The sequence below is a fragment of the Pinus tabuliformis genome, chromosome 5_2 (genome assembly GCF_031772625.1).
Source record: "Pinus tabuliformis cultivar Carrire ecotype Pingquan chromosome 5_2, CPIR1, whole genome shotgun sequence".
NCBI lineage: Eukaryota > Viridiplantae > Streptophyta > Pinopsida > Pinales > Pinaceae > Pinus > Pinus tabuliformis.
This window is the reverse complement of record NC_142306.1, coordinates 105799237-105825571: the sequence shown is the minus strand read 5'-3', so window position 1 is coordinate 105825571 and position 26335 is coordinate 105799237.

Genomic DNA, 26335 nt, shown 5'->3' with positions numbered 1-26335 from the left:
TCTCACTGTACCTACGTACCTTTGGGCATAGATGATTTCAAGACTTCAGAAATAACCCAGACAGTCAGATCTACAGATCTGAACATGCGCCGAAGAGATCTCGGTCCATCAGTAGATTCACATTCTTTAGATCTAGACTAGATCTAGCCGTCATGAGATATTCAACCAAAAACATGCTCAAGCCAAATGATCTCCTTTGCTTTATATAGGAAAGCTCTTCCTTAAAACATGGATCAATACCACGAGCCGACACCATAATAACACAATACCGTCGGCTAAATACCAAGAGTAAAACATAAGAAAACCCCACATGTGAATTTCTTTGCCTTGAAATGTGTGCACTGGGGGTATGCACCTCCTGAACGGGATAACTGCGGGTATGTACGCACTTTATGTAACACTGACCTGCGTGTACGCACCTTATGCAAGGTGTACCTGCGTACCCCTTATTTTCTTCAATATTTGATAGATGATCATCAATCTCTGCTGCTGACGTGAAGTACTGTGATCTATCACCTGAATGGGTTGCCATCAAGGACAACACTTTAACCATAATGCCAACAAGGGGGTCGAAATATAAATGGTTAAACTTTATCATAAAAATATGAATAGAATTTTGCTTTGTAAAACAATTTCATAAAATAAAGTTATCATATAGTTAATTTTTAATATTTTTTTAAAATCCTAACAATGTGAGATGTGTTATGAATGAATTGATTTATATCAATTTTTATCAACCATTTAGTTTATGCAGGTAAGCTAATTTTATTTAATTTAATTCAAATGATTGGAAAAAATAATTATTTTTCTCTCACTAAATTTAATTCTTAAAATAATATATTGAATTTTAAATTAAATATATTATATAACTGAAAAAATATCTCTCCATTAAGAGACACAAGTCCTTGGGTACATTTGACATTGGTGAAGAGGCGGAAAGGACATTTGAAAAAGAACCCAAAAGTCTATAGGGAGCAAAGGCACATATCAACTTCCTTTCTCCTTCCCTCGATCTTCATGGTATCCATAACTAGTATTATACCATTGTTGTTGCTATCGGACATCAAAGCCCATCACTTCCCTCTCTGCATATTCATCAAAATAACGAGAAGAATAAGTTGTCTGCCAATGCTTTTCAACAATCAAATCCCTCGACGCACATTGAACGTTTTCTTATGGCTTCACATAATTTGGTTTATTTTCCTCAACAAGATGCAATTTTTTTGGAGTGAGAATGTAACATACCCCAATCAATTTTCTTCTACTTAATTAACATTTACCATTGACAATTATTTGAAGGTAACATACTTAAACTTTGATATATTATATATTAGTCATAATTGTTGTCAATTTTGTAACTGCACGTTATATATGTTTCAAATTTTGCATACAGATGGTTTGACACATCAATATTAATATGAGATCATGGTTATCATCATTATTTTGGATTATCACCACATATGTTTCATACTTAGTATATAAAATACATGTTATAACCGTTACATTGAAGAATTAGTTGAACTCCCATGAAGGTGTTTGCTCATGTGTCATCTAGCGATGTGACAACATTAGAAAGAGTGAGATATGATCTATGGTCCTCGATGGTTAGGGTCCCATCAATGGTAGGATGGGGAATAGGTCATTACATGTTAACCACCCTCTCACTTTAACGCATCTCGCAACTCATTTTTTCCTCAGAACTCATTTTATCCTTTGTTTTTGCCAAGAATGACTCTACAACTTGGGTGGTAATTCAACTTAGAGTTTTAGGATCATTCCTTCTGATGTTATTTCCTTGTACAAATAGGTAATACGTGTATAGTCTTTTCACAATGATTTTCTTTCCAAAATTTTGATTTGTTTGTTCCTTGAGCAATTACATATGGTATTCTATGTTTTCTCTAAATATTTCGAGTTTCATGTCAGGGTTTTAAGGCAATTGGTGCCATGGTTACTTTTCTAAGATTTCTCCCGGAGACAGAGTTTGATTTTGTTAGACCCATATTAGGGTTTACTTCTACAATAGGTAATTACAATATTTTGTGTGTTTATTTCATTCTTTTTCGGGTTTTAATATTTAAATCTTTAGAGTAACCCCTAATAACTTAGGGTGTTAGGTATGTCAATGGGAGATGACAGGGAAGAAGCTACAACTTCAAGTAAAGCTCTATCTTGGAAATTGTCATGAGTTAATTCTTTTCAACTCAATTAATTATATGTCAGCCCCAACTTTCTCCCCTTTTGGTTGTTTGCTTGATCCAGGTGAGGTCTATCCGCTCATCACCTTCAATAGCTCACTTAGGGTTTTAAAGCTTAAACTAGGTTCCTATCTAACAATTTTACCCTCACTATCTTATAGGTGTCGAAGGCTAGGGCATTGTCATTTTCCCTCTATCGAGGGTTTATATTTATGTTATTAACTTTTTGAAGTTATGGGTTCCAGGGTTGTTACCATACAATATGTCTACAAATTTTGTTGTTTTCAGCTAGAGAGGACAACAATCATTACTCCTAATAAGAGTCAGATACAATGTTAATTTTGTCTTATATTGTTACTATAACATCCATACTTCTTTTGTTGAATACAATTAGACTTCGGTGCAGTTTAATTATCAATCTAGAAATTTGTAAGAAGACCTTGTTTATTATCAGGAATCTTGTTGTTCATGTGTGTTCTTTTTCGATATAATGGTATCAATTATTATAGTTGGGTATGGTTCAGTTCTTCATGGTTATGATCTTTCTTGCACAGTTTCTCTATACATATACATGTCGAGCGAAGGGTATGTGCATAGTACCTCATAAGTAGTTGATTCATCATTTTTATCATTCATTTTCTGAGTATCTGTAGAGATATATTTTAATTAAAAGTTCCTTTGTTTCATTATTCTATATACTTTGCAACAAATATTATTAACACTAAGTGTATACTCCAAACATCAGTATTATGTATGTTGATGCGAGTTCCATTTGTTCACTATAAAGAGTCTATACAAATGTGTTTATTATTGGTCTAACTTGATGAAAGGATCTATTAAATAATATATTTGTTCAATGTAATGGTTTTGTGTAGAGCAGAGATTGTTCCTAGGCTACTCACAACTCATCTTGGCCCAAGAACTAACCTTAAACTCTCACAACACTTGCCATGTTTTATTTATTAATCTATATTCTTTGAAACAAATACTAGTCTTATCTATAGAAGAATGTTTCACAACACTACAACCATAGTTTCAGTCATGGTACTTTCACAATACACAATATTATTTTTCTCAAATGTTACTCTAGTGAGTTAGGGATTGATCCTAGTCTATTGACTCCATCAAGTCGGCCGAGGAACTAACCCAAGTCTCTTACAGATTTGAGTTATATTCCATTGTTATTAGTTTTCCTTCTTCTTCTTTTTTCCTCTTGTGGACTCTAGAGAAACTAAACAAGAATTTTAGTTCAGTAAATATTTCATAATACTATATAATAATTATAGTCATAATTTCCTTCCCCTAGTTTTCACCACAAGTTAAAGTTAGGAAACATTTTCTCATCACAAGACAATTTACATAGTTTCTTGAACCATTTCATGGTTCAATATAATGGATCATAGTTCCTAAATTACTGGCCAGTAAAGTAAATTAAATGTATTCAATACTTATTTGTTTTCCCTTATCTACTTATTCAAGCTAGAAACAAAGTCACAGGGGAAATAATTCTTGCCCTAACCAACGAGATCAATCACATCACTGTATCTCCCCCTAAGCCATCTTCATATCTAGGATCATTCATAATAGTGACTTGCAAAAATTCAATCCCAAAGACTATTTGATCGCAACCAGACTTAGTCTAAGCTTCTCAAACTGAGCACACTTTCAATCCCAAATACTATCTAATCCCAACTACACTTAGTCTAGCATTCTCAAACTGAGCATACATGCTTTAGTTGGAATTCCACTAGCCAGCTAGCTTAAGAATTATTAGGATTGCAGATTGTGAGGATTGTTTTCATTAACTAACTATTATAAAACATTGACATAAACTTACTTCATTCATTACTTATTTTTATAGCATTCTAGTTAATAATATTTCTAGAAAATTAAATATACTTTTTTTCAGTAATGAAACATGAAACATGTTATGTACACATATGTGACTAGATGAGGGAAACTGATAAGCCACAAACCCAATTTGGGCAAGAATTTGAAAATGGCCACAAAATTAAGGAGCTAGTTTTGCACAACCTCTCCACTGCAGGGTGCTCCTTTTGGGCTTAACCTACACATACACATGATCCCCCACCTGAAATTATCGATAAATTTTATTTTTATCAGCATAATTGGTTTGTCTATCCTGTGAAACCTTCAAGTTCATTCTCACATTTTTCACAATATGTTCCATCTTCTTTAGCATGCCAGGTCCCAACATTAATTTGTCCTTAGGTATACTCCAAATAATAGGTGGTTTTCATCCTCTTCTATATAACACTTCAAACATAATCATTTTTAAAGAGGCATGACAGCTATTATTATATGCAAATTCTACTAGATGAAGGTATTCTTCCCATTTAGTTGGTTTTTGAATCACGTACATTCTTAACATATCTTCAAGTACTTTTCTTATTCATTCAGTTTATCCATATGTTTGAGGATGATATGTAGTACCAAACAGTATTTTAGTACCCAATTCTGTAAAAAGAGATTTTCAAAAAGAAGAAATAAATTTCAAATCTCTGTAAGAAATTACTACTTTAGGTACCCCATGCAATTTGAAAATTTCCTTCATAAAAATATCAACAATTTGAACAATTTTATAATTATATTTCACTGGAATAAAATGTGCATGTTTACTTAATTTATCCACTACCACCATATAGAATCATTTTGTCTCTAAGATATAGGTAAACTAGTAATAAAATCAAGTGTAATAATTTCACATTCTCCTTCGGGAATGGGCAATGGGTGAAGCAATCATGCTATATGTTGATGTTCATCCTTCACCTGTTGAAATTCCAAACGTTTTTCTTAAGTACTCGTATAATTCTCTTTTCATGCCCAGCCAAAAAGAGTCTTTTCTTAAAGGAGTAACCAATTTTTGGTAACGAGGGTGGGTATCGTAGGGACTTTTATGGTACTCATCTAAAATTATTTGTTTAAGGATTTGTTGACTAGGAAAATAAACATTGCCCCTATAAATTAGCATGATTTCCTCATTTACATCATATCCCAGTTGTTTTTCACTCTTGTTGTGTTGTTTTTTTTACTTCCACATAAATTGATATTCTAGATCTCTTTGAACAACATCTTTAATTTTTTCTATAAAATCAATTTAATTTCACTAAATGAAATTTCATACACAATATTCAGTTTCCTGGTCAAAGAATTTACCACACAGTTCTCTTTACATTTCATATATTTAATATAAAATAAAATTCACTCAAAAAGGTAGTCCATCGTGCTTGTCATGCATGTAAAGTGGGTTGCTTGAAATAACTAGACGACTGTGATTAGTCATCAATATGAATTTGTTTCCACCCAGATAGTGTTGTCATTCTTTTAAGGCATAAACAACTGGTGTTAATTATAAATCATAGGTTTAATATTTATGTTCATGTTCCTTTATTTTTTGAGATTGATAGGCCACTACCTATCCCTCTTTCATTAACACTCATGCTACCCCATCCTTACAAGCATTTGTGCAGACACCAAACTCTTTCTCAGGGTCTGCAATCCTCAAAATGGGGGTTGTAGTTAGTAAGTGTTTTACTTGATAAAAACTAATTTGGCATTCAAATTTACACTAAAAATTTCTTCCCTTCTTCTGTATGGAAAGTCCTTCTATAAAATGAAGATAGTACCGAGCTAACCCCATAAAAGATATAATGTATGCTACATTATTAGGAACAGGGCATCACATTATAGTCTTAATATTCTTAGGATCTAGAGTTATCCCCTCCTGAGTGATTACATGTCCTGAGTATTGTACTTGGTCCTTGTAAAATTCACATTTACTATACTTAGCGTATAATTTATATTCTCATAAAGTCTACAATAGTATTCAAAAATGTCTCTTATGCTCTTCCATACATTTTGAATTGATAAGGATGCCATCAATAAATATTAGCACAAATTTATTAAGGTATTGATGAAATATGTTATTCATGTGGCACATAGATGTTGTTGGGGCATTAGTAAGCCCAAAAGGTAAAACTACAAACTCATTGTGCCCATACCGAGTTCTAAACACTACAACAAAACAGGTAATTTGTGCGAGATTTAGCACCAGATTTTAGTGCATTTTTTGCTCAATTGGGATGAGTAGCCTTGCACTAAATTTGGCTCTATTGTACAATTTTTAAGGCATCCTTTCTTGCACCAAAATTTTCCTCTTTTTTATGCCAAATTTTGCATCATTTTTTCCATCATATTTTGCACCAAGATTGCCATTTGGTTTTACAACAAGTTTCGTTTCTAGTTTTGTGCCATTTTTTGCATCTATTTTTGCATCATGTTTTGTGTCATTCTTTGCTTCTAGTATTGTGTCATAATTTGCATCCAGTTTTACACCATCTTTTGCATCTGATTTAGTGCATTTTTTTGCATCCAGTTTGTGCCAGTTTTTGCATCTAGTCTTATGCCGTGTTTTTCTTATAATTTTTTACTTATTTTTACATCTATTTTTGTGCTAGGTTCTCTGCCTTTTTTTACACCATTTTTTTCATCCAATTTTGTACCATATGTTGAATTTGATTTAGTGCCAAATTTTGCATCATTTTTTGCACCATTTTTCGTATCCATTTTTACGTTTTATTTGTCTCCCTTTTCTGCATCCTATTATGCACCATATTTTGCTTCTAATTTTGCATCATTTGTTGCATCCAATTTAGCATTATTTTTAACACCATTTCTTGCATACAATTTTTCATCCTTTTGAGCATGTAAATTTGCATCCTACGTTGAACCATGTGTTGCGTCCACCTTTGCATCCCATTTTGTGTCTAATGTTACGTTCAATTTTGAGCTTTTTTTCCGTCTACTTTTGTTTTTGCACCAGGTTTTGAATCATTTGTTGCACCTCATTTTGCACCCAATGTTGCATCTCAATTTGCATCCAAATTTGAGCCACTTTTATGCCCATTTTTGCACTATTTTTTCTAATTTTGTATCCAATTTTGTACCATTTTTTTGTCCAATATTGCATCCTTTTTGGTGTCTAATTTTGCATCCATTTCAGAATCCAAATTCGCATCATTTTTTCTTCCACATTTTGCGTCCATATTTGCATCTCATTTTGCACCTAGATTTTACTTTGAATTTTCATCTAGTTATGCATCATTTTTGGCATCCTTGGTTTCACCCTTTTTTAGTCTAATTTTGCATGTTGTTTGGTGTCTTTTCTTACATCCTTTTTGCACCAAATTTTGCATCCTAATTTTACGCCATTCTTTGCATCCTCATTTTGGTGTCCATTTTCGAATCCTTGTTTGCGTCCAATTCGGTATCCATTTGTATGCCATATTTTGTTCCCTTCTTTGTGTCTAGTGTTGAACCCTTTTTTTATTCTACTTCAAAGCCCTTTTTGTGTCATTGTTTGCATCTTGGTTTGAAGGCTAGTTTAACATCCAATTCTACTCCCAATTTTTCATCCATACTTGCACCAACTTTTGGCTTCTTGTTTGGGGTTTTAATTTTATTTCCATTTATGACCCCCTTTATGGGTTCATTTTACTAATTTCAATTACATAGCGAAATATATTACAGTTTCTAAATATCATTTTGCTGTAGGATTTAATGAATGGTTAGATGAACATAAAACCCTCTCAGTTTATCCCTGAAAGCTAGGACAAACCGATTAAGGGAAAGGTTGTTCTAAGGCTCAATATTCTTAATAGATCAAGATGTGGAGTATAGATTAAGAAAAGGAGAATGAATTCCTCTGAGTCCTTGCATGCAGGTCTTGTTGGGGTTTTTAGTGTAGCTGGGAAGCGCTCCTAGCTAGTGTCAAAGCTTGGTCCTACACATAAGGGAGAGAACAAAGAAACCTTCACTGCATAACATCTTGATAATCAAAACTATCATAAACATATAAATATTACTGAATAAATAAATATAAACCAAAATCCCATAAATTCATTAGTTAAATATATTAAGTAAAGAATGAATAGAAGCATATGGAAGCACGAACAACCAATCTATATTAATAAAGGATTTGGAGGAAAGTTACAACCATGGAGCAACACCTCCCCCAAATCTTAGCTCCAAAACTCTCCCTCTCAAGATAGATCTCAGTAGCATGATAATACAAGAATTCCCAGCCTTTTCCCAAATGGCAAAGCCTTCAATATATAGGAAAGTGAAGGCTATGAAGATTTCCAAAATTCCTCATAAGTTCAATTTGGGAAAAATATTTTCCGTGAATAATGTTTCCTCATATAAAAATGGCCTTTTCCACTTTTTTGAAGTTTTTGTGCTTAGGAAAAAGCTTCCCCATGTTTTATGGCTCTTTCCCACATTTTTATGCCTTCGTTTTTAGGAAAAATCTAAATATGAGGATAAATAGATCACATTCCACCATATGAGTTTCCGAAATTTAACAAGAGTGTCAAATTCTAGTTAAATCGAGCTGTTTTCCTCATGACTGAGTAAGAATTTTGGTAAAAAAAAGTTAGATGAAGGGGACAACTTGTTATAGACTAGGATAATGTGGTCCTTATCGTACATAACTTGTATTATAGTCTTATATAGTCTAGGAGAAAGGGGTATTTAAACCAAGAAAATAGTATTCTCCTCCATGATGATGCGGAAGAATTTTCATGTATAACACATTTAAGAAGATATAAAAATTCAAAATGATAACTTAATATCTGTAAACAAATTTAAGGGTAATTGAAAACATTCATAAAAAAGATAGCAATATCCTCATATATAACAATTCTCCATCAAAAAATCCTTGACAATTTTCAATATACATATATGACTACTAAAACAACACTTATTGCAGATATTATTATTCCAAGGAAAATTCACAATATTACATCCAAAAATAGTAATATCATCATACATAATGATTCTCCATCAGAAACATTGACAGTTTTCAACACATATATAAAGTAACAAGATAATACTAACAATATCCTCATCATCTTTAATCAAATCAACTAAGATTCAAATGTGTGATTATCAAATCAAAATATTTCGTGAACACCATTATTCTAAGGTAAATTCACAACATCCATCAAAAGATAGTAATATCATCCTACATAATAATTCTGCATCAAAACAGTGTTGATAATTTTCAATATATACATAAAATAATGAGATAAAAATGATAATATCATAATCATATTTAATCAAATCAACCAAAAGTCAATGTATGATTACCAAATAGAAATGTTTCATAGATATCATCATTCTAAGGTAAATTCACAACATCCATACATGAATAGGAATCTCATCATAAACAATAATTCTTCATAAAAAAAATGTAAACATTTTTCAATGTATTAATAAGGTAACAACATAGTACCCATAGTACCATCATCAATTTTCAAATCAACTAAAATTCAAATGTATGATTACCATATTAAGACATCCCATCTAAATATAAAAAATAATGCATGGCTAGCTAGCACCATGAAAATCATAATCAAGATCATCCTTATGATCATCATCCTCACCATCCTGATAATATCATCCACATAATCATCACCAACACCCACACAATCCCCATCATCATTGTCTCTAATATATGATGTAATCTAAACATAGTCAGTATTATCATCTTCCTGGTCATTACATGTAGCATTCTGGAAAAAATCAATATTAGATGCTAGTACTAATTCTATAGCACAATGCATATTTTTATTACATTGATAACCATAAAATGAGGTAGGACATAATAAAATTTAATAGTACTAGAAAATAAAATGAAAATATGGTTTAAGATATATTGGAGATCCAACTAAGGTTACACTTGTAATTCACATTAAGTAGTAGAAGCATTTTTTAATGCATATGAAGTACGTACCCATTTGTTCTTCATATTATATTGTGAATGTTTCTTATGATGTCCATGCACGATTGGTAAATTAAGAGTTTTTTTGTCTTTGAGGTTTCTACGAGTCTCATGTTTATGTAGATTTTCTTCTCGATCCATCGCATTCAATTTCTTTTTTGATCAACGTTTCGAACCAACAACGGTGGTTCATCTTCAGAATGTGAAATAATTATTGAAAGATTGGTCTTATTTTTCAAATATATAGAGATGTGTGAGATGCTTAGCGAACACATCTTTAAATTATTTTTAATTGTTCTATCTAATTGTATTTTTGTGATATTTCATTATCTTAATTTTATTTGTATTAATTATTTCATGTTTTAATTCTATTTATTTTAATTATATTTACTTTAATTAATTTAAATATATTTATTTTTAATTGATTATTTATTTTAATTATTTTAATTTTAATTAATTTATTAATTAAAATTAAAATACATATATATGGGTTATACTTATATTTATTTTATTATTTTATTATTTTAATTAATTTCTAATTTTAATTTTTTGCTAATTTTAATTGTTATGATTCTATTTGTTTATGTTTTAATTATTAATTTGTCTTAGGATGTGTTGCCCTATTCTAATTGTGTTAATTAACCCTTTAGTTATTCTGTTTAATGAATTATTATTTTAATTATTTTAATTTTAATTAATTAATTAATTAACTTTAAAATACATATCCATGTTTATTTATTAATTAACCCTTTAGTTATTTTGTTTGATGCATTATTATTTTAATTATTTTAATTTTAATTAATCTATTAATTAAAATTAAAATTAAAAGGCATATCCATGTTTATTTATTAATTATAATTAAATATGTATATGTATTTTAATTAATTTATTAATTGAAATTAAAATACATATATATGGGTTATACTTATATTTATTTCATTATATTTATTTATTTTATTATTTTAATTAATTATTAATTTTAATTGTTTATTAATTTTAATTGTTATGATTCTATTTGTTTTTGTTTTACTTTTTAATTTGTTTTAGGATGTGTTGCCCTATTCTAATTGTGTTAATTAACCCTTTAGTTATTCTGTTTGATGAAATATTATTATTATTTTGTTTTATTGTAATTTTTTTTACTATGTTTTTATCTTAATTTTATTAATTTTAATTATATGTTTTGATTATTTATTAAAGCTTCCTATATATTGTCCTAGGTTAAGATATTTTCATTTGATGTTTATTGTTAAATTATATTTTATTATGGTCATAGTGTGTTAATTTAGTTAGAATGGATTAGATTTGTTGTGTTTGTTTTAGGTTAATTAGAGGAGGATTATAGTTGGGTAGGGGTAGATTTGGATGATAGGATTGGAATCCAGTTTTCGCTTATGGTCCATCCATCATCTCTATTGAGGTTATTAGGGTGTTTGCTAATTTCTATGGCTTCTCTAAATTTCCTTATGAAGTAGTGATCACTTCTAGCTAAGATACGGGTATCCTCTATACAGATTTGGTGCTTAGTTTTTTCATAATTTTTAGTTAGAGCTGAGGATTTGGATCGATTGTGTTTAATGCCAACTAAGTGTTCCTGGATTCTTGTGCTAAAGGATCTCCCAGTCTCACCTACACAGGGTTTGCTGCATGAGCAAGGAATTAAGTAGACACCTTTATGGCATTTAGGATCAATTTTGTCTTTGACTAGATTAAGGGAGTTACGGATAGTGTTTAAGGGTTTGAAAGTCGTTAGAATTCCATTATTTTTCGGGATGCAGGAAATTTTTTCTGTAGTCCCTAGAATGTAAGGAAGGTCGACTTTTCCATTTATATTATCAAAGTTTTTATTTTTGTTTGGATGAATGTCTTCCTTATTTATGGCTTTGATAGCTTGATGTTTCTTGTATCCTTTTTTTAGGAAAACTTTAGTAAGGTGTTTTACTTCTTTTTCTAGCTGTCCCTTGTCAGAGATTCTAAGGGCTCTAGTTGCTAATGTGTTGAGGACTCCTAGTTTTTGGGTAGGGTGATGATGTGAGGAGGCATGTAAATATTGTTCGATGTGAGTCTTTTTTCTATAGACCTAGTGGGATATAGAGCCATCATCATTCCTAGTGATGAGGATATCAAGGAAGGGGAGGCTTTTGTTGATCTCAACTTCCATAGTGAATTTTATGGAAGGGGATAAACTATTTAGGTGTTGTTTGAAGGTTTCTAGGGTTTCCCTTCCATGAGGCCATATGATGAATGTGTCATCGACATATCTTTTCCACAATTTAGGTTTTAAGGGTGCAGTCATAAGGGCCTTATTTTCAAAGTCCTCCATAAATAAATTGGCAATAATAGGGGAGAGGGGAGACCCCATGGCAACTCCACACGTGTTTTCATAAATATCTTCCATGAAGCTAAAAAAGGTTGACCTAAGGCAAATTTCTATGAGCTTTGATGTGTCTGGATCTGTTAGTTTGAAGATGACCTCCATGGCATCATTGATAGGGGATACTGGTATATAGTGAGGTGACATCAAAACTAACCAAAATGTCATTTTGATCCATTTTGATGTTCTTGATTTCTTCAATGAATTGGGTGAGTCTTTGACAAAAGAGTGTTTGTTTCCTACTAGCAGTTTTAGTTTCTTAGCTAGTTATTTTGCTAGATGGTATGTAGGTCCATTAATCGTGTTTACTATTGGTCTGAGAGGGATGTCTTCTTTATGAATCTTAGGGGCTCCATAGATACTCGGTGTGTATGGATTGTCGACTATGACATTTTTGTTGTCTTGTATCTTACTAGTTTTTATTAGGTTGGAACCTTTTCTGGAGATCTTGTTTAATAGGTTCTTCTTGAGTTTTCTATAGCAACCACTGTTATTTAGATGATCTAGAATTTTTGTTTTATAGTCACTTTTGTTCATAAAAACATAGTAAAACCAATTACAATAAAACAAAATAATAATAATATTTCATCAAAGAGAATAACTAAAGGGTTAATTAACACAATTAGAATAGGGCAACACATCCTAAACAAATTAAAAAGTAAAACAAAAACAAATAGAATCATAACAATTATAATTAATAATTAATTAAAATAAATAAATATAATGAAATAAATATAAGTATAAACCATATATATGTATTTTAATTTCAATTAATAAATTAATTAAAATACATATACATATTTAATTTTAATTACTAAATAAATATGTATATGTACATATACATATTTAATTTTAATTAATAAATAAACATGGATATGTATTTTAATTTTAATTAATAAATTAATTAAAATAATAATTCATCAAACAAAATAACCAAAGGGTTAATTAATAAATAAACATGGACATGTATTTTAATAAATAAACATGGATATGTATTTTAATTTTAATTAGTAAATTAACTAAATTAAAATAATTAGAATTAACTAAAGGATTAATTAACACAATTAGAATAGGGATATGTATTTAATTTTAATTAATAAATTAATTAAAATGAAAATAATTAATCAATTAAAAATAAATATAATTAAAGTAATTAAAGTAAATAGAATTATAATAAATAGAATTAAAACATGAAATAATTAATACAAATAAAATTAAGATAATGAAATATCACAAAAATACAATTAGATAGAACAATTAAAAATAATCTAAAGGTCTGTGAGCTAAGCATCTCACACATCTCTGTATATTTGAAAAATAAGACCAGTCTTTCAATAATTCTTTACATCGTGAAGATGAACCACCGTTGCTGGTTCGAAATGTCAATCAAAAAAGAAATTGAGTGGGATGGATCCGGAGAAAATCTACATAAAAATTAAGAGTTATTGGAAGCTTTATTTAAAATTACAATTGTAATTCAGACTAGAAATAAAAGAAATTTTAACAAAAAAATAATGTCACATGAAAAAGTAAATTGTTTTTAATGAAAAATAAGTCGCATACAATATGAATGTCACATGAAATATTGCGTTGTTTTTAATGCATGTACTTTTCTCTGTGATAAAATGGATCCTAATGTTCATTCAAGAACAAATGCTCACAAATAATTACTTCATTTTATCCATTATCACACTTAATGCATTATACCTAGTGACGACCATGATTCCATTCAAATTGCTTTGAACTCCCTAAAAATAATGTAAAAGAGAAAACTCCATGACCATCACCACGACCATGATCATGACCGCAACCCCCTCCCTCGCCTCATCCACCATCATAGACAATGAACTTGGAGTTATGAACATGATAGAAACCCTCCCTTGCCTCGTGTCCACCATCAGAGGCATTGAACTTTGAATTAAGAGTACTCATGTTTTCTTTGCTCTAATTAATCTCCAAGCAATTAAAACGTGATCAATATATCAAGGACTCCATTAGGGAATAGATATATCACAGGCGAAGCTCAATAGGCTTTGCCAAAAGAGTATGAAATAACATTATCTATGCTTTATGAAATAACACGAGTGAGTGGAATGAATGGTGGGAAACACTTACCAAGGAAAGGAAGATTTTTGGTTCATCCTTATTTCTATTATTATTTTTGCTTCTTAGAATGGAGGGAAGTGTTTAAAAAATTTCTAAAAAATATTTTTAAATTAAAAAACATATATATATGTTTTAGTTTTTTTTAATATATATTTATTTTAGTATTTTTTTTATTTTCTAAAAAAGGATATTTAGGTTTTCGTATTTTTTTTATAACAAAAATTATATTTTTCTTTTATAAAAATGGATTTTAAATATTCCATTCATGATAAATTTGTGATTTTATGATAAAAGTTTAAATTATATACAAAAATGTAACTTACTGGCATGTGTTGTGTCGCTGATATGGGTATTATACATCTCTTCCTTGATAAGTTGTATAATGTGCGTGGGTTTTCTTAATGCAATAAAATTAGTTCTTCTCTTCATTATATCTTGAGATGTTCAACTTGCACCTAATAAAACAATAAAGTTAAAATAGGTGTGGCATTGTCCTTTGCAGATCTTTGTCCCCACTAATCTTGGTCTTAATAGATTAATTGTCTTATGGTGGCCTTGAGTGGTCACTCCCATTAGTTTCATGCTTTTATTTTTCTGTTAGTGACATTTCTTAGGCTTGATAACATGTTATTTAATTTATGAAAATGTGTTATTGTCCATATTATTGTTAAATACTAATATTAAATATGGTTCCCAAAAAGTTCTGAAAAGGTTTATAGATTGTATTTTATAATGTAATGATTCATTGCTTGATGAAATTATTTTGGATTTTTTTTTTATGATTCATTGATTGATGAAATTGTTATGGTATTTTTTTTAGTATATTAACTTGTATTTGATAAAGTCAATAGTCACCTCTTTTTGAGATTTTCATTGGTCAATTTTCCTTAATGCTATCAAGTTCACCATTGAGTCCCAAGTTAATGAGATATAGGAGTCACGAAGTGGCATTGTCCAAGCACTTAAATATTGAAACATGCTTTTTTTTATTCACATTATACTTCCTTTCTGTGTAAATTCTCCATGAAAATAGTCTCATGGAAGATGAGGAGCCTCAATAGTAAAGGAAAACAAAGTCTCCTAAATGAAAAATGGTACTCAAAGCACCCATCAATAATGTTGATATAAGAAACAAAAATATTAATTTAGGTTCTACCTCATATAATTAGCAAATGGGAGGGGAATTGTGAAGTAGCATTGATTGATGGTTAGAGATACTTCGATGGAATAGTTATTATTGGAATGATCGGGACATCAAGGTTACCAATATTTTCACCTCTTTTCGCATTATCAAAATACAATTTTATTTCATTGACATCGAGGACTACTACCATGTATCCAATGTCTATGAATCCAATATTGCAAATGGAAAACCTCTATTTCTCAATTCTAGTTCTATCACAAGTAATTTATACTCCCCATCTCCATGGATTATTCAGAGTGACTTTAATATTATCAAGTGTCTCGAGGAAAAGAAAGGATGAATCACAATGTTTACGAAGAGATTTTGTAAGTTATACCATCAAAGCACTTAAGTAGTCTCCATTAAACTTCTCAAGCAATGAGTCTCAAACCCACAAATGTGGATCAACTATATGTAATACATGTGTGCGTGGTCACTAACTTAATACATTGTTCTAATAACTCCACAAACTTAAGTATTTCACTCTGCCACATAAATTCATCGTAGTGTCACATAAGTAAACCAAGAGTAGACATGAAACCCTTAGGCAACAAACATTCCCTAGATCCTAAATTAGGTGCTTAAATGATGAAGTGAAAATGCAATGGGAAAAGAGGACTTCATGATTTAACCATCACAATGATGTGATCAAGTCTGACTAAGAGTGTATATATTCATATGTTTTCCAAAAAGGGACTGAATACATGAGTTACCGTTCATTGGGCCTTATTTTTATTTTTTTCTTTTTTTTTTGTATATAGGACTTAGGAAATAAGGTTTTCATATGTTTGGCACAACTCGTAGATATAACATTTACATGAATTTTGACCACAACATTACAATTTAGACTTATATAAATCATTATAGTGTATCTTTAATGATTTTGGCTTTCACCTTTTTATTTTCTTTCATCACAAATGAAAAAAGGGGAAGTATTTTTCCACAAATATATGAATTCTTAATCATAAAGGCCTCATGTGATGAAAATAAATTAATGATGTTATTCTCTATGAAAATGATGGGTATTTCTTGAGAAACGATTATGCTTGTTGATGTCTCCTCCCTGATTGAGAGGGAGTGAGGGTGGACACCATATTATACATGTGTCATGTACTATGGCTAGGACAAACAATCGCAAGCCTAGTAAAGACACGAGTAGGGAGAATGGTGGATTGGATAAACATCTCATACCAATATTACTTGAGAATTTGTACCTTGACTAGGACTAACCACCGTAAGTGAAGTACATTAATCCAACATAATAATATTCATGAGGATCAACATTTCCTGGTGTAAAATATTATGACAGTGGATTAGGAAATGACCATGTGAGGGCATACCTGTTGAACATACTGGTGGGTTAAGTTCCTAGAGAGGCAGTGGTCTCCAAATTATGCCTCCCAACATTGTGCTCTAATATAATGGAGAGATAGAACTTGTTAGTAAAGGCCTTGCTATTTTGACAATGTTGGCCATGATGACGTAAATCATCGTTGATGCCCATCAGTCCGGATCCCTTCTTATATGAATATTTCAACTTAACAGTACTTTTTTGTCTCATTATGAGTACCTTCGTAGTTTAGAGGGAATGTCATCATCTTCATTATCATTATCATCACCACCATCATTATCATCATTAGTCTCATCATTTAATTATCATCATAATCACCATTCATGTCATCATCATCATCATGATTATGGACATTTTCATCAATTGTTCATAATTACAGGTGTCGTAAGAAAGATCATCAACCCAAAAAATGTTACGAGTGCCCAAAAAGGGTTGTTAGGACACATGATATATGCAAGATAAATAACAACTTTATTTTTGAGAGATGATCTATGATCATCATCATCACTACCATTATCATCGTCATCATAATTTTCATCATTCCCATCATCATAATTAATGTAATTTCTATCATCATTGTTGTGATCTTTGCCATGAACATCATAATCATCATTCACGCCATTATTGTTGTTGATGACGACCAAGATGAAAATAATGATAATGATGATTAGTTGGAAGATGACGCCAAAGATAATGATTATGATTATGACCATGACAACATTTAAAAATTGTGAATATTGGCCAAGGTCATTAGCATCGTCATCATCATTGTCATTGTAACCCCCACCGTCTTTATCATCATTGTCATTATCATACTAATCACAACTCATGTCATCATCGTCATCTTCATTATCATCATCGTCATAATTATTGACATTGTCATCATTTGTTCATAATGATCAATGTCATAAGAAATATCATCGATGCCAAAAATATGATTAGTGTTGGAAAAGGGATGCAAAAGTGAACAAAATAAATGGGGGAAACAATAGACGTAAAATTGGATGAAGAGTTGACGCAACATAAGTAGATGAAAAACAAGACAAAAAAGTTGACACAAAAGTGGATGAAAAAGTAGATGCAATAGTTCATGCAAACTTGGACACAAAATAGGATGCAAACAACAACGAAAAAGTGGAAGAAAACATGGGTGCAATAGTAGGCATAAAAATTAGCATGAATTGTGGTGAAACAAATGTGGATACAACAACGAATGGAAAAAAGGACACAAACGTGGATGAAAAAAGGGATGTAAACATGAACCAAACATGGGTGCAATAATGCACACAAAATTAGATGCAAAATTGGACACATCAAAAGTGGATGTAAAGTAGATGCAAAATGGGATGCAAAAAACATAAACAATATTTGATGCAAACTTGGACACAAAAGAGGATGCAAATGTGGATGCCAAAGTGGAATAAAATGTGGTTTGCAATGATAGGCACAATATATGGCACAAATTGTGGCACAACAAAAGTGGATGTGATAACAGACACAAACAAAGATGCAAACTTAGATGCAAGGCAAGATGCAATAAGGGATGTAAAAGTGGATACAAACATGGGTGCAACGGGAGAAGCAAAATTGGATGCAAAATATGGATGCAATGGAAGTAGATGCAAAATAAGATACAAAATCAGACGCAAAACCCAACACAAAATTGGATGAAAAAATAAATGCAGTATTTGATACAAAAGAGGACACAAAGATGGATGTAAAATTGGAAGCAAACATGGTTACAACAGTAAGTACAAAACATGGTACAAATTATGTCACAACAAAAGTCATGTAATGATATATGAAAAAAAATAAGAAAATGAAGATTCAAAATAACATGAAAAAAGGGATGGAAAAGTGGGCTTAAACATGGGTGCAACAATGGATGCAAAATAGGATGCAAAAGTAGATGAAATATGAAACACAAAGCCTGATGCAATTATTGACGCAAAAGTGGATGCAAAAAGGGATGCAAAATAGATGTAAAAGTAGAGGAGAACCAAGATGTATATGAATATGCAATTGTGGACGCAAATTTAGAAGCAAAAATGGGTGCAATGAGAGGTGACAAACTAGGTGAAAATTATGGCACAAGAAAATATGATACAATATTGGACACAATAACACATGAAAAAGAGGATTAAAATATGGATGCAAAACAAGATGGAAAAGTGGATGGAACAAAATTAGATGCAAAACTAGACAAAAACCTCAATGCAAAACTTGGCACAAAACAGATGCAGAAAATGATGCAAAAAAGGATGAAAAAAATGATTTAAAAAATGATGCAAACGAGGATGCAAGAGATGATGCAAAAGTTGATGTAAGCGTAGGCACAAAAAGTGGATGAAATAGAGGATGAAAAAGTTGGTTAAACAAAATCAGGTGCCAAAGATGATGCAAAATATGGTGCAAAGGATGGCACAAAATGTGGCATAAAACCCGGTGTAAAATCTAGTGTAAAATCTAGTGCAAAACCTGTTACAATACCTAGTGCTAAACTTGGTGTAAGACTTGGTGCAAAACTTGATGCAAATTTTGCTTCAATTTTTCCACCATATTTATTAAATGGACACAAATTGCACCAAAAATGGGCTCTAGACAAAAAAAAGGAAGAAAAAAGGGATGCTAATCATAGGTTTTTGTTGTAGTGAAAAGCAGTTTTACATATATACTTTTCCTTGATTCGTATTTGGTAGTACCCAAAGTGCAAATCAATCTTAGGAAATACAGTAGCTACCGGATCAAATAGGTCATTAACATTGGGTAGCGAGTACTTATTCCTAATAGTTGATTTATTTAATTGTTGATAATCGATTTAGAGCCACAAAGTACCATCCTTCTTCCCAACAAAGAGTACAGGAGCTCCCTAATGTGACACACATGGGCGAATATACTTCTAGTCCAGAAGTTCTTGTAACTACATTTTTATTTTGGTAAGTTTTGGTATGCTCATGTGGTAAGGTGCTCTAGATACTGGAGTAGCTCCTGGAACCATTTAAATAGTAAAATATATGTCTCGTTTAGGAGGAAATATAGTGATTTCTTCAATAAAATCATGTACAATGGGCATATTTTCAAAGGTTATAGTCTTTTCTTTGGAATTAGTATACCCTACTTGAACAACATAGATTTGACACTCTTTTCGAATGCACTTTCTTAACTGTGAGGTTGTAATTGGCCTCAATTTCAGAGGTCTTTTGATTCCGTGAATTTCTTGCCTAACCATTTCTTCATTAAAGAAACTAAGATTTATCCTTACAATTATAAGAGACCAATGTTTTTCAAGCCAATCCATGCCATTTAATATATGGTATGACCCTAGGGGTAGAACATTTAAGTTTTATTTTATTGGTTGGTCTACCAACACAACAGGGAAATTATCCACCTTAGTGGTCACTCTCCTTCTTTCCCGAGTGATCAAATGCACCATCCATGATTTTTTAAATTTTATTGCTTTTAAATGACATAACTCTACTATCTTAGGGCTTCTATAATTCAGACTGGCCCCTAGGACTTTTAAAATACAAGTAGCATGGTTGAAAAATTTACCTTCAAACTCCACCATTGTAAGTTGATATCCAGCTTGATGGTATTCTAAAACAACATAAATCTTGGGTAGAATCCTTACTTTTTCTCCTATGGTAGATGCTTCTTGAATGTTTATTGCTTCCTTTGTCCTCTGGGAATTTTTTAACGAAGTGGAGCTCCCCACATCCCCAACACTACAATGGGGGCATTGATGATTGATCAAATTCAAATTTACTTTATTATTCCACCTATTTTAATTCATTTTGAAGGTTAGACTTTTTCTCTAAATTCTGCTTGAAATTTTACTCTGCTGATTTTTATATGATCTCTTGGAAGTTACAGGTTTTGCACCCTTAACATTATGAGAATGTTTTTGTCCCTTCTTGTCTAGCCATATTTTATTATTGTCCCCACGTTTCTTCATTTGTTGATAACAGATTTGCTCCTTACATATAACCTCATCCATAGTTTTAAGATTATCAAATTCTAGTTGCTCCTTCATAAATGAAAGAAGACTACTTATTAATCTATGCACTTTCACAGTTTCCTCACATATGTAAGGAACATATCTTAAGGGAGAGGTAATTTCTACTACATATTCATCATAGATAATTGTTCCATTTGAAGGTCATGTAATTCCCTTGCTTTATCATCATAGAATTGTTCAGTCAAATACTTGTTCTTGAAGTATTGCTCAATATTTTTCCCAAGTAATTTTGTCATCATCAACTACTTAAACTACTTTTACCTCTTCCCACAATAATGTTTATTTTCGTTACAATTGGTAAATTGCCAAATGAGCCTTTAAATTATCATCATATTCATAAATTTAAAAATATTTATTGACTCTTACTAACAAAGCTATAGTAGCCTCCTCTGATTCACCATCAAAGGTTGGGTGTTTGATTTTCTTAAACTCCCCTTGCAATTCTAACTTTTCTCTTTTTTTTCTCCCTTTTGCAAATTTTCTAGAGAAGCATTTCCAGAATCTTCTTCCTCTTTTTCTCTTCCACCCTTTGATTCTTGTGTAATGCTTTTCTCAAGGGGAATTTTTCCCTTCGCAAGTGGCATTCTTCCCTATTACCAATATCAGTAGTTGGGGTTTAATTCCTTTGATTATGCATATCTGTTAAAATTTTAATAATCCTTTCTTGATCCCGCAATAGTTGTTCATGGCCATCTCTTAATTTTACCATTTCTTCTCTTAGCTGCTGCATGGTTTCCATCAACATGGTAGTGGTGGTACTAGATTTATCCCCTAACTAGGCCCAAATTTTTGTGTTGGGTGCTTGCAATGGCATTGAACTGGTACCAGTAGGAAGTTCAGTAGGTGTTGTAGTCATTCTGCCACTGCCCATTCTCATCAATGTCAAACAAAAAAACATGGTTTTTTCATCAACGTGGTCACCCTATTTAGGCTCCCTATTTAGGCTACACTACAACTACCCTGGCTCTAATACCACTTGTAACATACCCCAATCAATTTTTTTTTACCTAATTAACATTTACCATTCATAATTGTTCGAAGGAAACATAATTAAACTTTGATATATTTTATATGAGTCATAATTGTTGTTAAGTTTATAACTGCACATTATATACGTTTCAACTTTTTCATACAGATGATTTCACACATCAACATTAATATGAGTCCATGGTTATTATTATTGTTCTGAATTATCACCGCATATCTTTCATACTTAGTATATAAAATACATGTTATGACCCTTATGTTGAAGAATTAATCAAACTCCCATGAAGGCGTTCATTCATGTGCCAGTTGGTGATGTGACAACATTCGAAAGAGTGATATATGATCTACTGTCCTCAATGGTTGGGGTTCCATCGATGGTCCGATGAGGAAGATATGGTTACACGGTAACTTCCCTCTCACTCTGGTGCCTCTGAAAACTCATTCGTTTCTTGGTTGTTGCTGAGAATCGTTGTGCAACCTAGATGGTAGTTCAACTTCAACTTGTTACTAGATCATTGCTTTTGATGTTGTTTTGTTTTGTTCACTTGTACCGACAGGTAATTTGTGTATAGTCTTTTCACAATGATTTTATTTTTAGCATTTTGTTTTCTTTGTTCCTTGAACAATTACATATAGTCTTCTCTATTTGATGTGAAGATTTTGTGTTTGATGCCATGGTTTTAAGACATCTAATTCCATGGTTACTTTTCTAAGATTTCTCTCGGAGATTACAGAGTTTGATTTTGTTGGATTCGTCTCAGGGTTTACTTCTGCAGCAGGTAATTATAATCTTTTGTTTGTTGCTTTCATTCTTTTGCGGGTTTTAATATTAAATATTCAGAGTAAACCCTAACAACTTAGGGTGTTAAGTATATCATTGGGAGCTAACAAGAAAATAAGTGATAAATTCAGGTAAACCCCTCTATCGGTAATTGTCATGAGTTAATTCTTTTCAACTCGATTGATTGTATGTCGGCCCTAACTTTTCCCCTTTTGGTTATTTTGTCACTCCAAGTGAGGTCTCTTCACTCACAACCTTCAACATATCGCTTAGGGTTTTAAATCTTAAACCATGTTCCTTTCTAATGATTTTACCCTCACTATTTCACAAGTGTTGAAGGTTAGGGCCTTGGATTTTCCCTCTGTCAAGGGTTTACATTTGTGTTCTTAACTTATTGAAGTTATGGGTTCTAGGGCTGTTACCACACAATATCTATACATATTCTGTTGTTTTCAGTTAGAGATTCCAATGGCCATTACTCCTATGAAGAGTCATATACAATGTTAAGTTCATATTATAATATTAGTATAACATCCATACTTATTTTACTAATTACAATTGAACTTTGGTGCAGTTTAATTATCAATCTGGAAAATTGGAAGAAGACCTTGTTTATTATTGTGAATCTTGTCGTTCTTGTGCGTTTTTTACCAATATAATGGTAACAATTATTATAGTTGGGCATGATTTGGTTCTTCATGGTTATGAGCTTTCGTCCATGGATTCTTTATACATATACATGTCGAGCGAAGAGTATGTGCATTGTACTTCATAAGTAGTTAATTTAGAATTTTTATAATTCTTTTTCTGAGTATCCGCGGAGATATATTTTTAACTAAAAGTTCCTTTGTTTAATTCTTCTCTATACTTTGCAACAAATATTATTAACGCTAATTATGTACTCCAAACATTAGTATTATGTATGTTGATTTGACTTCGATTTATTCACTATAAATAGTTTATATAGGTGTGGTTATTACTGATCTCACTTGACAAAAGGATATATTAGATAATATAAATGTTCAGTGTAATGGTTTTGTGTACAGCAAGGACTTTTCCTAGGTTGTTGATAACTCAGCTTCACCCAGGAACTAACCCTAAACTCTCACAACACTTTCTATGTTTTATTTATTAATATATATTATTTCAAATAGATACCAATCTTATCTCTAGAAGAAGGTTTCACAGCACTACAACAATAGTTAGTTTCAGTCAAGGTACTTTCATACTACACACAATAATTTTCTTTTTAAATGGTACTCTAGTGAGACAAGGATTGATCCTAGGTTGTTGACTCCATCCACTTGTCCCAAGAATTAACCCAAGTCTCTTCCAAAGTTAAGTCATATTACATTGTTATTTGTTTTCCTTCTTTTATTTGTTTCCTATTATTGACTCTAGGGAAACTAAACAACAATTTTAGTTCAGTAAATAATTCATTATATTGTATAATGATTCCACTCATAATTGTCTTCCCTTAGCCGGAAAAATAACTTACAGTCTGGAAACATTTTTTCACCACAACATAGTTTACATAGTTTGTTGAACCATAAAGAAAACTTATTCAATGTTTATATGTTTTCCCTTTCTCTGCTTGTTCAAGATAGCCACAAATTCATAGTGGAGAGAATGCTCCTCCCAATCAACCAGACTAGTCACATCATTGTGTCTCCCCCCCACCCAGCTCCATATCCAGGATAGTTCGAAATAGTGACCTACATGAATCCAATCACAAAGACTATCCAATCCCAACCAGACTTAGAGCACACTTTCAATCCAAAATACTATCTTATCCCAACCAGACTTAGTATAGGGTTCTCAAGCTAAGCACACAAGCTTCAATTTGAATTCCAATGGAAACCCAACTCAAAAATTCCTCAGGTTGACAGTGCTGTGTTAGAATTTTTTTTCCAATTTGTAGTTGCTCTCTCATCTAGGTTGCCTCAGGTTCCTCTCTTACTCTCCCTGCTCCCACTTTTCCATTGAGAAGTTTTCTTCCCAAGGAGGAGTTTGGGAAAGTAACTGCCTTGCCCATAACTGTTTCCAACTATAATAATTTAGGCATTTAATAAATAAAGCAAATATTTTCCTAGTAATAATTATTCAGCCTTAACATGGCCCATAGTACAAAATAGTACATTTTCTAACTGTAGTAAATAAATATTTACAATTTTACCAAGGAATATTATAGAGAAGTTGCTTCCTTTTTTGGAAGGTGATAAAATGTCAAATTCATTGTTGTTAAGTGATGTATGATTTAACCTTACAATAAAATTTAAACATGCAATTTTATCTTTTATATGTCCATAAATTTCAAAAATGAAATTTTATCTTTCATATGTCTAGAAAATGAACACATACTATAATTTCAATTGAATTTTATCTTTCATATGTCTAGAAAATGAACACATACTATAATTTCAGTTTAGGTTTAAAGTTGGAATCATTTTAAATTTGTCGAGAAAGTAAATATATGCTAAAAATAATGAATTAAATAGTATGTTTTACTTTTAATTATGGAAAGAAAAAATTTCAAATGCATTTATCTATACATATTTTCTATGGAAAACTTTTAATTATTTTGAAAAGTATAATGTAAACGAAACTTCATTTCCTTGCATAGGGTTTCGCTATAAGAGATTTATCTGGTTTTGGATCTCGATACTATAAAACTACAACTACTACCTTTGCTTCTGGTTCTGGATTATTCAATAAATATATGTATAATAAGAATAATAATTCATAGTGTATAATAAATTGTACTGTACAATAAATTTTCAGATAGTAATAAGCACATCTGATTTTTCTTTCAATTCCACTTAATTTTTTGTTTACAAGGGAACTTGTAAAGAAACCAGGTCAGTTCACTGGGTTTCTATAGTAACCATGAACAAACAAACAGGGGGATCCAACTGTCATAAAAGGAATACCAAGGCCCAAATGTGGTGGTGAGTTGTGTTGGAAGGAGTAGTGGAAAAATGCATGTAAAATGCCAAGTGTAGGTGTTGTATTAAAGCGAAAAAAAAACAAATGGCCAAGTAATGGAGCGATGGATAATCAAGCATGTATATCACTAATACTAGCATTTAATGTCAAAGACTAATTCTAGAATTACTCTAGTTATAAAAAAATATGAATAAATATATATGCTTTTAAACTAAGTAATTGCAGTATAAACTTGGGATATTATTGTAATGGTGACTCCAGACATGTGAAGTTTCCAATAACAAGTTCAATTCCAACTTTGGTTAAATTTTGGTGAGTCAAAATATCCAACCCAAATGTTTGGTTAAATTTTAGTGAATAAGTTCAATCAATGCAAAGTAATATAAAGTCAATGGCAAGTGATCACTATAGTCCCTCCCTACCATAGGCACTAATTAAAAAGGGAATTTGTATTATTTTCTTTGGTTGGAAATAGCTAATATTTTTTAACCCTAGCTGATTGCTTCAAATGGTTATTTTGGATAAGGTGTCTTCTATCTCTAATATTATCCTTTTGGAAAATAATAATTTTTTGTATCTTATTTTTA